The sequence below is a fragment of the Hyla sarda genome, chromosome 3, assembly GCF_029499605.1.
Source record: "Hyla sarda isolate aHylSar1 chromosome 3, aHylSar1.hap1, whole genome shotgun sequence".
NCBI lineage: Eukaryota > Metazoa > Chordata > Amphibia > Anura > Hylidae > Hyla > Hyla sarda.
Genome location: NC_079191.1, coordinates 442,918,455 through 442,931,398, shown reverse-complemented (window position 1 = coordinate 442,931,398; position 12,944 = coordinate 442,918,455).

The following is a 12,944-nucleotide window of genomic DNA, read 5'->3' as shown; positions in this document are numbered from 1 at the left end:
GTCCATTTGGAACGGATCACCATCGTATGTTGAGGGACCACTGTACATTGACAGGGTTAGAATGTGTTTTCCAATAAGTCACATGGAGCAGAGCTACAATGAAAAGCCTGAGAAGACTAAAAATGGTTGTAGTACTGACCCTGCTCCAGATTTCCTCTTTAAATTCTGCATTAACCCCTTAAGGACCGAGGGTTTTTCCGTTTTTTGCACTTTTGTTTTTTCCTCCCTACCTTTAAAAAAAAAATCATAACTCTTTCAATTTTGCACCTAAAAATCCCTATGATGGCTTAATTTTTTGCGCCACCAATTTTACTGTGCAGTGACATCAGTCATTTTACCCAAAAATCTACGTCAAAACGGAAAAAAAATCATTGTGTGGCAAAATTGAAGAAAAAAAAACGCCATTTTGTAACTTTTGGGCACTTACGTTTCTACACAGTGCATATTTCGGTAAAAATGACAGCTTATCTTTATTCTGTAGGTCCATACGGTTAAAATGATCCCCTACTTATATAGGTTTCATTTTGTCGGAAAAAATCATAACTACATGCAAGAAAATTTAAAATTGTCATTTTCTGACCCCTATAACTTTTTTATTTTTCCATGTATAGGGCGGTATGAGGGCTCATTTTTTTGCGCCGTGATCTGAAGTTGTAAGCTGTATCATTTTTGTATTGAGTGGACTTTTTGATTGTTTTTTATTCATTTTTTCATGATATAAAGGGTGACCAAAAATACGCTATTTTGGACTTTGGAATTTTTTCGCGTGTACGCCATTAACCGTGCAGTTAAATTAATGATATATTTTTATAATTCGGACATTTCTGCACGCGGCGATACCACATATGTTTATTTTTATTTCCACAATTTATTTTATTTTTTTATGGGAAAAGGGGGGTGATTCAAACTTTTATTAGGGGAGGGGTTATATGATCTTTATTAACTTTTTTTTCCACTGCACACACTGATCTCTTACACTGATCATTGTTATCCCATAGAGACCTATAACACTGCACACACTGATCTCTTACACTGATCATTGTTATCCCATAGGGGACTATAACACTGCAAACACTGATTTCTTACACTGATCATTGTTATCCCATAGGGGACTATAACACTGCACACACTGATTTCTTACACTGATCATTGTTATCCCATAGGGGACTATAACACTGCACACACTGATCTCTTACACTGATCATTGTTATCCCATAGGAGACTATAACACTGCACACACTGATCTCTTATTCTCCTCTGTACCGGAGCGCTTTCTGCTTCTGCCTGCTGTTCCCCGGCGCGTCCCGGTCAGACACGCTGACCGAGAGCGCGGGGATTCCTCCGGCGGGGTTGATCACCGCACATGCGCCGCATCCCGTTCCTCCTCACCTGCAGCTCCGTCCTCGTGTGCTGCCTCTGTTCCCTGGCGCGCGCGGCCCCGCTCCTTAGGGCGCGCGCGCTGGCTTCATGAAATTTAAAGGGCCCGCGCACCATTGATTGGTGCCTGGCCCTCACTGTTCTATAAATGTCTCCTGCCCCTTCCTGCCCTCGCCGGACCTTTAGTGCCTTGTGCCTAGTGAAAGCGTTCCCTTGTTCTGTGTTGCCTGTTGCCAAACCGTTGCCCGTGACTACCGCTAGTGAACCTGTGCTGCCTGCCCTGACCTGTTTCTTGACTATCGCCTGTGAACCTGTGCCGCCTGCCCTGACCTCTGCTACGTCCGACTACGCTCCTGCCTGCTCCTCCTGTATTGCGCCATTCTCAGCTACCAGAGGGGTCGAGTCGCTATCGGGTGGAAGGACCTGGGGGCTACCTGCCGCAGCAAAACCATCCCGCTTTGCGGCGGGCCCTGGTGAAGACCAGTAGTCCCTTAGATTCCGTTCCCCTGGTACGGCCCACGTCATCGCCCCTCTGGTTCAGTGGATCCACCTCCTGTCTCCTGACCGGTACGTTACACTTATACTGATCATTGTTATCTCATAGGGGGCTATAACACTGCACACACTGATCTCTTACATTGATCGTTGTTATCCCATTAGGGACTATAACACTGCACACACAGATCTTTTACATTGATCATTGTTGTCCCATAGGATACTATAACACTGCACACACTGATCTCTTATACTGATCATTGTTATCTCATAGGGGGGCTATAACACTGCATACACTGATCTCTTACATTGATCAATGGTTTCTCATAGGAAACCATTGATCAATGATTCTGCCGCTTGACTGCTCATGCCTGCATCTCAGGCACTGAGCAGTCATTCGGCGATCGGACACCAGGAGGCAGGTAAGGAGACCCTCCTCGTTTCCTACAGCTGTTCGGGATGCCACGATTTCCCCGCGGCGATCCCGAACAGCCCCCTGAGTTAACCGGCATTTGTTTAGTTTCACTTCAGATGAGGCGATCAACTAAGAATGCTGCATCTAAAGGGTTAATAGCGTGCGGCACCTCGATCAGTGCTGTGAGCTATTAGCAACGGGTCCCGGACATTGTTAGAGGCCAGGCCCGACCCGCTATTGAACGGGAGCGGACTAATGACATACCAGTACGTTATGGGTCCTTAAGAGGTTAAATTCCTCTTCAAAATCTGCATCAAATTCCTCTTCAGTTCCAGAAGATGGCTGATTCACTGAATTTTTTGACGAAAACTATTCCTCATCAATTCCTTATAATGAAAGATTCTATAACTTTCTAACATATGGCGGCCCTCATTTACATTTTTTTTTACGCACTGTGGAGTTTATTTACTAATGTGATCCCGACTCTTTTTTGTCGGGTTTTGCGCCAACATTGTGTAGCACGTTCCATGCCACATAATTTGCAACAAAAAATAAACTTCATTTTTCAAGAAAACCCCGAAAGGGGGCGTGGTCATGTGAGAAAGTGGGCGTGGTCCTGACAAAGGGGCGTGGTCCTGACAGTTTTGAAAAAATCCAAACATATTTACTAAGGTTTCCACTAGACATGTGCAATTCGTTTCGGCACGAGTGTCTAATTTACCGAATTTTACCGTTTTCGGGCATTCGGACCGATTTGAATGCATGAAAACATATTTTGAACATTCCCAAATAGCCACGATAATACGAATAGCAAAATAACAAATGCATTCGTTATCCATAAACGAAAGTAAAGAATTCATTCTAATTTTTTTATTGGTCCTTGCGCTAACACTGTTGCGCTACACACTCTTTCTGTTACTGTTACCAGGGTGTCTCCAGCTGTTGCAAAATTACAACACCCACCCAGCATGCCCTGACAGCCAAAGGCTGTCTGGGCATGCTGGGAGTTGCAGTTTTACAACAGCTGGAGGCACACTTTGGCAAACATGCGCAAAGCTTTTTAATTTTCAAATTCTGCTGGCTTTTTTCAGAAATGGGTTAGTAGGTCAATGACATGCATAGTAATTGCCGTGGGAAAATCTTTCATTCATAGAACCGCAGACTTAATTGGATAACTGCCGTTTAGAACGTTGGGACCCCAAACATTCTAAACGGCAATTATCCAATTAAGTCTGCGGTTTTATGAATGAAAAATGTTCCCACGGCAATTACTATGCATGTCATTGACCTACTAACCCATTTCTGAAAAAAGCGAGCGGAATTTGAAAATGAATTAAAAAGCTTTGCGCATGTTTGCCAAAGTGTGCCTCCAGCTGTTGTAAAACTGCAACTCCCAGCATGCCCAGACAGCCTTTGGTTGTCAGGGCATGCTGGGTGGGTGTTGTAGTTTTGCAACAGCTGGAGGCACCCTGGTAACAGTAACAGAAACAGTAGCGCAAGTGACATGACATGTTATACTTAAATCACCGGACAATCAAATACATCGATCAAACACATCAATCATTCATACAGCATTCATTCATTCATTTACTCATTCATTCAACATTACATTATGTATTAATAATAAATCACATAAAATTATATTATCTTACCTGTCTTCCAATGTTCCGATCTCTGCGGCTGCCCTCTTTTCCTGCACACACACACTCCCGATAATGGTCCCCTGCCTAAAAAAGATTTACCCGAATGTATCCGAATACCAAATGCATCCGAAAGAAAATAAAAACCCGAATACCGAATGTATCCGAAAAATCTAACCGAACACCTGAATACCGAATGTATCCGAAAAATCAAAACCGAAAATATTACCAAACCGAAAATTGTATCCAAAATGAAAAAACGAAACGAAAATTTTTCTTGTGCACAAGTCTAGTTTCCACAGAAAATGTGGTGGATTTGAGTTGAGGAAAAACCGACAGATCGGAACATGAGTAAAAAAGAGGAAAACGTAGGGAAAAGTGCAAAATGTAGGGAAACCTTAGTAAATACCTTGGGAAAATACCTGGCGGAAATCAAAACCCAAAAAGAAAACTACACAACACTCTAAGTAAATAAACCCCATTGTCTGCAACATGTTGGCAAAGAAATGTGAAAAGCCGAGAAGGGGCGTGGTCAGCCATAAAAGGGGGCGTGGTCTCACAGCTCGACCTATTTACTATAGAATTCACAGAAAATCCTCTGAGTAAATGGCTGGAAATTTTCACCAAGCTGGTCATAAAACTTTCCAAACCTGTGGATCCCCATAGTAAAAGGTGCGGAAACCTGTAAGTCGGAAAGATTTCACACTAGTAAAAACCCAACACTCTTAGTAAACGAGGCCGATGGTTTAGATTATTTTTTTATTTACAATTTTTACTGAAAAATCAACTCCTTTATGGTGTGTAAAAAGTTAATGACCCCCATTAGTAACATATTGGTGGCAATTAGAGTTTTTCTTCTTTAAAGGGGTACTCCGGCGCTTAGACATCTTATCCCCTATCCAAAGGATAGGGGATAAGATGCCTGATTGCGGGGGTCCCGCCACTGGGGACCCCCATGATCTTGCACACAGCACCCCGTTAAAATCAGTCCCCGGAGCACGTTCGCTCCGGGTCCGATTACTGGCAATCACGGGGCCGGAGCATTGTGACGACCACATATATTCATGTCTATTTTATCTACACCGTCACACGGGACGGAGCGTGATGTCACACGGGGCAGAGCCATGACGTCACAATGCTCCGGCCCCGTGATCGCCAGTAATCGGACCCGGAGCGAACGTGCTCCGAAGACTGATTTTAACAGGGTGCTGCGTGCAAGATCCTTTGGATAGGGGATAAGATGTCTAAGCGCCAGAGTACCCCTTTAAGAGGAAGGGATCATTAAATAAAGCAGATCGCACAGGCGCACATCTCTAAGACATCAGTAGAATTAAGGGGGTACTCCGCTGCTCATTGTTTGGAACAAACTGTTCCGAACGCTGGAGCCGATGCCGGGAACTTGTGATGTAATATCCCCGTCCCTCATGACGTCACGCCCCGCCCCCTCAATGCAAGTTTATGGGAGGGGGCGTGACGGCTGTCACGCCCCCTCCCATAGACTTGCATTGAGGGGCGAGGTGTGACATCATGATGGGGTGTGGTTAGGACGCCACGAGCTCCCGGTGCCGGCTCCAGTTTGTTCCAAACGCTGAGCAGCGGAGTACCCCTTTAATCTTTAAAGGAGTTGTCCAGCGAAAACCAACTTGTCCCCTATCCACAGGATAGGAGATAAGTAGCTGATTTTTGGAACGGTAGGCTGGCTGTCAGTGAGGAGCGCATGCGGTAGGCGGCACGCGCACCATTTATTTCTATGGGAGCACCAGAGATGCCCAAGTGCTGTACTCGGGTCTCTTCTATCTCCCATAGGTAAAGAGGAGCACATGCTGTCTACCGCACATGCTCCTTACTAAATGCTGTAGTGGATAGGGGATAATATTTTTAAGAGTTTTCGCTGGATAACCCTTTTAATGCAAAGTTGCAATACAGCTTCTACAAACAATTCATTCGATTTTTTTTTTTTTTTATCACTGATTTATTCTGGAATGGAAAAAGTTAAAGCCAGAAGAGGGTTTTGTAGATGAAATCTGAACAGTGTGGGAAACAGTAGATATTGCTGTAACAGCTGTTAACATGTGTCACATGGAGCAATGGAAGTGTAAACACAACGAGACCGTGAAACCCTCGTCCGGCGCAGGCTCGTCACGCCGTGTGTTTATACAGAAGAGCAGAGGAGCAACCGAACATGAGACCATACACAGTAATGCCTGTTGCAGTATCTGGGGGTCCAAGGGTGACAGTTTAGGAGAATGGCAAATATAAAGAAGTGCATTCAGGAAATATTTAGACCCTTTCACTTTTTTCACATTCTGTTATGTTGCCCCTTGTGCTCAAGTAAAGAAAACCAAGCACTGCCCATCACCTGCCCAATACCATCCCTACAGTGATCATGGTGGGGGCAGCATCATGTCTGGAGGAAACCAGGTACTGCCCATCACCTGCCCAAAACCATCCTACAGTGATTATGGTGGGGGCAGCATCATGTCTGGGGGAAAACAGGTACTGCCCATTACCTGCCCAATACCATCCGTACAGTGATCATGGTGGGGGCAGCATCATGTCTGGGGGAAACCAGGCACTGCCCATCACCTGCCCAATACCATCCCTACAGTGATCATGGTGGGGGCAGCATCACGTCTGGGGGAACCAGGCACTGCCCATCACCTGCCCAATACCATCCCTACAGTGATCATGGTGGGGACAGCATCATGTCTGGGGGAAACCAGGCACTGCCCATTACCCGCCCAATACCATCTATACAGTGATCATGGTGGGGGCAGCTTCATGTCTGGGGGAAACCAGGCACTGCCCATCACCTGCCCAATACCATCACTACAGTGATCATGGTGGAGGCAACATAATGTCTGAAGGAAACCAGGCACTGCCCATCCCCTGCCCAATACCATCCCTACAGTGATCATGGTGGGGGCAGCTTCATGTCTGGAGGAAACCAGGTACTGCCCATCACCTGCCCAAAACCATCCTACAGTGATCATGGTGGGGGCAGCATCATGTCTGGGGGAAACCAGGCACTGCCCATCACCTGCCCAATACCATCCCCACAGTGATCATGGTGGGAGCAGCATCACGTCTGGGGGAAACCAGGCACTGCCCATCACCTGCCCAATACCATCCCTACAGTGATCATGGTGGGGGCAGCATCATGTCTGGAGGAAACCAGGAACTGCCCATCACCTGCCCAATAACATCCCTACAGTGATCATGGTGGGGGCAGCATCATGTCAGGAGGGAAATAGGTACTGCCCATCACCTGCCCAATACCATCCCTACAGTGATCATGGTGGGGGCAGCATCACGTCTGGGGGAAACCAGGCACTGCCCATCACCTGCCCAATACCATCACTACAGTGATCATGGTGGAGGCAACATAATGTCTGGAGGAAACCAGGCACTGCCCATCCCCTGCCCAATACCATCCCTACAGTGATCATGGTGGGGGCAGCTTCATGTCTGGAGGAAACCAGGTACTGCCCATCACCTGCCCAAAACCATCCTACAGTGATCATGGTGGGGGCAGCATCATGTCTGGGGGAAACCAGGTACTGCCCATTACCTGCCCAATACCATCTGTACAGTGATCATGGTGGGGGCAGCATCATGTCTGAAGGAAACCAGGCACTGCCCATCACCTGCCCAATACCATCCCCACAGTGATCATGGTGGGAGCAGCATCACGTCTGGGGGAAACCAGGCACTGCCCATCACCTGCCCAATGCCATCCCTACAGTGATCATGGTGGGGGCAGCATCATGTCTGGAGGAAACCAGGAACTGCCCATCACCTGCCCAATAACATCCCTACAGTGATCATGGTGGGGGCAGCATCATGTCAGGAGGGAAACAGGTACTGCCCATCACCTGCCCAATACCATCCCTACAGTGATCATGGTGGGCAGCATCATGTTTGGGAGAAACCAGGCACTGCCCATCACCTGACCAATACCATCCCTACAGTGATCATGGTGGGGGCAGCATCATGTCAGGAGGGAAACAGGTACTGCCCATCACCTGCCCAATACCATCCCTACAGTGATCATGGTGGGGGCAGCATCACGTCTGGGGGAAACCAGGCACTGCCCATCACCTGCCCAATACCATCCCCACAGTGATCATGGTGGGGGCAGCATCACGTCTGGGGGAAACCAGGCACTTCCCATCACCTGCCCAATACCATCCCTAAAGTGATCATGGTGGGGGCAGCTTCATGTCTGGAGGAAACCAGTTACTGCCCATTACCCGCCCAATACCATCCGTACAGTGATCATGGTGGGGGCAGCTTCATGTCTGGGGGAAACCAGGCACTGCCCATCACCTGCCCAATACCATCCCTACAGTGATCATGGTGGGGGCAGCATAATGTCTGGAGGAAACCAGGCACTGCCCATCACCTGCCCAATACCATCCCTACAGTGATCATGGTGGGGGCAGCTTCATGTCTGGGGGAAACCAGGTACTGCCCATTACCTGCCAAATACCATCTGTACAGTGATCATGGTGGTGGCAGCATCATGTCTGAAGGAAACCAGGCACTGCCCATCACCTGCCCAATACCATCCCCACAGTGATCATGGTGGGGGCAGCATCACGTCTGGGGGAAACCAGGCACTGCCCATCACCTGCCCAATACCATCCCTACAGTGATCATGGTGGGGGCAGCATCATGTCTGGTGGAAACCAGGCACTGCCCATCACCTGCCCAATACCATCCCTACAGTGATCATGGTGGGGGCAGCATCATGTCTGGAGGAAACCAGGCACTGCCCATCACCTGCCCAATACCATCCCTACAGTGATCATGGTGGGGGCAGCATAATGTCAGAAGGGAAACAGGTACTGCCCATCACCTGCCCAATACCATCCCTACAGTGATCATGGTGGGGGCAGCATCATGTCTGGGGGAAACCAGGCACTGCCCATCACCTGCCCAATACCATCCCTACAGTGATCATGGTGGAGGCAGCATCATGTCTGGAGGAAACCAGGCACTGCCCATCACCTGCCCAATACCATCCCTACAGTGATCATGGTGGGGGCAGCATCATGTCTGGGGGAAACCAGGCACTGCCCATTAACTGCCCAATACCATCCCTACAGTGATCATGGTGGGGGCAGCATCATGTCTGGAGGAAACCAGGCACTGCCCATCACCTGCCCAATACCATCTCTACAGTGATCATGGTGGGGGCAGCATCATGTCTGGAGGAAACCAGGCACTGCACATCACCTGCCCAATACCATCCCTACAGTGATCATGGTGGGGACAGCATCATGTCTGGGGGAAACCAGGCACTGCCCATCACCTGCCCAATACCATCCCTACAGTGATCATGGTGGGGGTAGCATCATGTCTGGAGGAAACCAGGCACTTCCCATCACCTGCCCAATACCATCCCTACAGTGATCATGGTGGGGGCAGCATCATGTCTAGGGGAAACCAGGCACTGCCCATCACCTGCCCAATACCATCCCTACAGTGATCATGGTGGGGGAAACCAGGCACTGCCCATCACCTGCCCAATACCATCCCTACAGTGATCATGGTGGGGGCAGCATCATGTCTGGGGGAAACCAGGCACTGCCCATCACCTGCCCAATACCCTCTCTACAGTGATCATGGTGGGGGCAGCATCATGTCTGGAGGAAACCAGGCACTATCCATCACCTATCCAATACCATCCCTTCAGTGATCATGGTGGGGGGCAGCATCATGTCTGGAGGAAACCAGGCACTATCCATCACCTGTCCAATACCATCCCTTCAGTGATCATGGTGGGGGCAGCATCATGTCTGGAGGAAACCAGGCACTGCCCATCACCTGCCCAATACCATCCCTACAGTGATCATGATAAGGACAGTATAATGTCTGGAGGAGGCTTGAGTATTGCGCCAGCAGTTTTCCAAAACTTGGTAACTGATCTGTTTTGCAGATTTGTTGGGAAGTACAAGGTTATGACATTTTAATCTGTATTCCTGACTGGTCTTCGCATGTCAAACATGTGTATAACGTGTTATTGGTCCCTCCTGACAATCCGTTGTTTGCTAAATTTTTCCTTTCATAGGGTTTATTGTAAACTCTGAATACATTTTATATGAATCTGTCAAGGTCGGGGCCGTGGTTGAATGGTCTGTGCGTCTGCTCTTATGGTGTTGCCTGAGATTCACAAACTATTACTGTAGTTTAAAGGAGAACTGTAGTGCAATATAACTTATCCCTATCCAAAGGAGGGGATAAGTAATAGATCCCAGGGGGTCCGACCGCTGGGGCCCCCCGCAATCTCCTGTACGGGGCCTCAGCAGTCTGCAGGAAACACTGTGTCATCCCCAGCAGGAAGCCACGGCAGACACACTACGGGGTACATGGAGGGGGCATGTTGGCCGCTGAATCATGCGGGGACAGAACACCCTCTTCCAGCATACTGCTGCCTTCGGACTGGGGTTAAGTTATATTGCACTAAGTTCGTCTTTAACAAAAATTTTCTGCAATAGCAAAACCTTTGACTGATCTCACCAGAAAAAGGACCGACCATCTAAATTGGCATTCTGAGGCCATGGAGGTTTTTGAAGTCTTCAATTTAAAGTTTTATTGATTTTAATCATAAGAACAAATGACAAAAAAAAGTACATGGTATAATGAGAGCCAATGACTCAACAGTAAGCAAGAAAAACCAACAATGAAGTGGGACATAAAAACAGGCAAATCACTACAGCCGAAAAAGTAGGGGGACACGGAAAGCATGGCATCCAGTATGCTAATAAAGAGCTCAAAAATATTCAACCCCCTATGACGTATGTCCCAGAAAATAGAAAGAGGAACCAGAAGTCCTCAGCCAGGAAACTAGGAAAGAAGCCAGAAGAAAGACAAATCAGACAGACTAAACAAGAACACAAGACAGAAAAGCACAAACAGACAAGGACAGAGGAAAACAAGGGGAGGGGGAAATCAGGAGACCGCAAGGTGCGATACTCAGGGGTTAATTGGAAAGACAGCCACTCAAACCAAGTCTTAGTTTAGCATTCAGTTTTTGAATTTTGATCGGACCCTGGGCAAGCAATTTTTTGGGGACACCCCCCCCCCCCCCCGCGCCTGACCAACACACACTAAGGGTATATTCACACTGCGGAATCTTCGGCGGTGGCCGCCTGACAGAACCTCCACTCGCGGGACTCCGTCAGGCGGCCGTCGCCGAAGGTACTTCAGCAGTAGGACCGTGGGGCACTGCGCCGTCACCATTGATGGCTATGCAGTGCTCGCTGAATTCCGCGCAAAAAATTAACATGTTCATTGTCCGCCGCTGAAATTCCGCAGTGTGAACAGGTCTTGCGGAAGACCCATTCACACTGATGATATTGTTCACAGCGCGGAATTCTAATCACAGAATTCTGCTCACGGAATTCCGCAGTGTGACCATACCCTAACAGATACACACTACAGACAGATACACTTACAGACACACTCACCTGGCTGTCTGTGGTTCTTTATTTCTTGTGGTGGCCAGGACTGACGTGTGACGTCGCTGACGTCCTCCCGCGCGGGTTTGCGGAGGAACATCACTTGCCCGACACTGCCCGTCATTCCCGGACACCAGGCCTGGTGCAAGGATTTCTGCCACTTTAGGCAAAACCTCCTGGCTTTTGGTCTATAAAATTTATTTTTGTCCCATCTGTAAACACGTGTACCCCCTTTGTGAACAATACCACCATACAATGACTGAATAAAATCTATAAAGGAAGAGAAAGTAAGTACTGCACTGCCACATACCTGAATTAGCAGAGGGCAGTGTGAACACAGTCCTGTACCTGAGCACGTTGTGTTGGCTCTTCACAGTGCTCAATCCTCCAGAAGACGAGCAAACATGAACTTGGCAAGAAGAGACGAGGAGGCACTTGCAGTTCAGCTGAGCCGTTTTTAATCCATTATGGACATAGATGCAACACATAGTTTCTCGCTCACATGCACTTAATCATGGCCATGAATTGCAAGTGCCTCCTTGTCTCTTTTTCCAAGTTAATGACTGAATAACAACACCATACCAGAACAGAACAATACCCCCATACCAGAACAGAACAATACCCCCATACCAGAACAGAACAATACCCCCATACCAGAACAGAACAATACCCCCATACCAGAACAGAACAATACCCCCATACCAGAACAGAACAATACCCCCATACCAGAACAGAACAATACCCCCATACCAGAACAGAACAATACCCCCATACCAGAACAGAACAATACCCCCATACCAGAACAGAACAATACCCCCATACCAGAACAGAACAATACCCCCATACCAGAACAGAACAATACCCCATACCAGAACAGAACAATACCCCCATACCATACCAGAACAATACCCCCATACCAGAACAGAACAATACCACCATACCAGAACAGAACAATACCCCCATACCAGAACAGAACAATACCCCCATACCAGAACAGAACAATACCACCATACCAGAACAGAACAATACCCCCATACCAGAACAGAACAATACCCCCATACCAGAACAGAACAATACCCCCATACCAGAACAGAACAAAACAATACCCCCATACCAGAACAGAACAATACCCCCATACCAGAACAGAACAATACCCCCATACCAGAACAGAACAATACCCCCATACCAGAATAGAACAATACCCCCATACCAGAACAGAACAATACCCCCATACCAGAACAGAACAATACCCCCATACCAGAACAGAACAATACCCCCATACCAGAACAGAACAATACCACCATACCAGAACAGAACAATACCCCCATACCAGAACAGAACAATACCCCCATACCAGAACAGAACAATACCCCCATACCAGAACAGAACAATACCCCCATACCAGAACAGAAACATATCACCATACCGTGACTGAATAACACTGCCATACCAATACTGAACAATACCGCCATACAGTAACTGAATAACAACACCAGAACAGAACAGAACAATACCACCATACCAGAACAGAACAATACCCCCATACCAGAA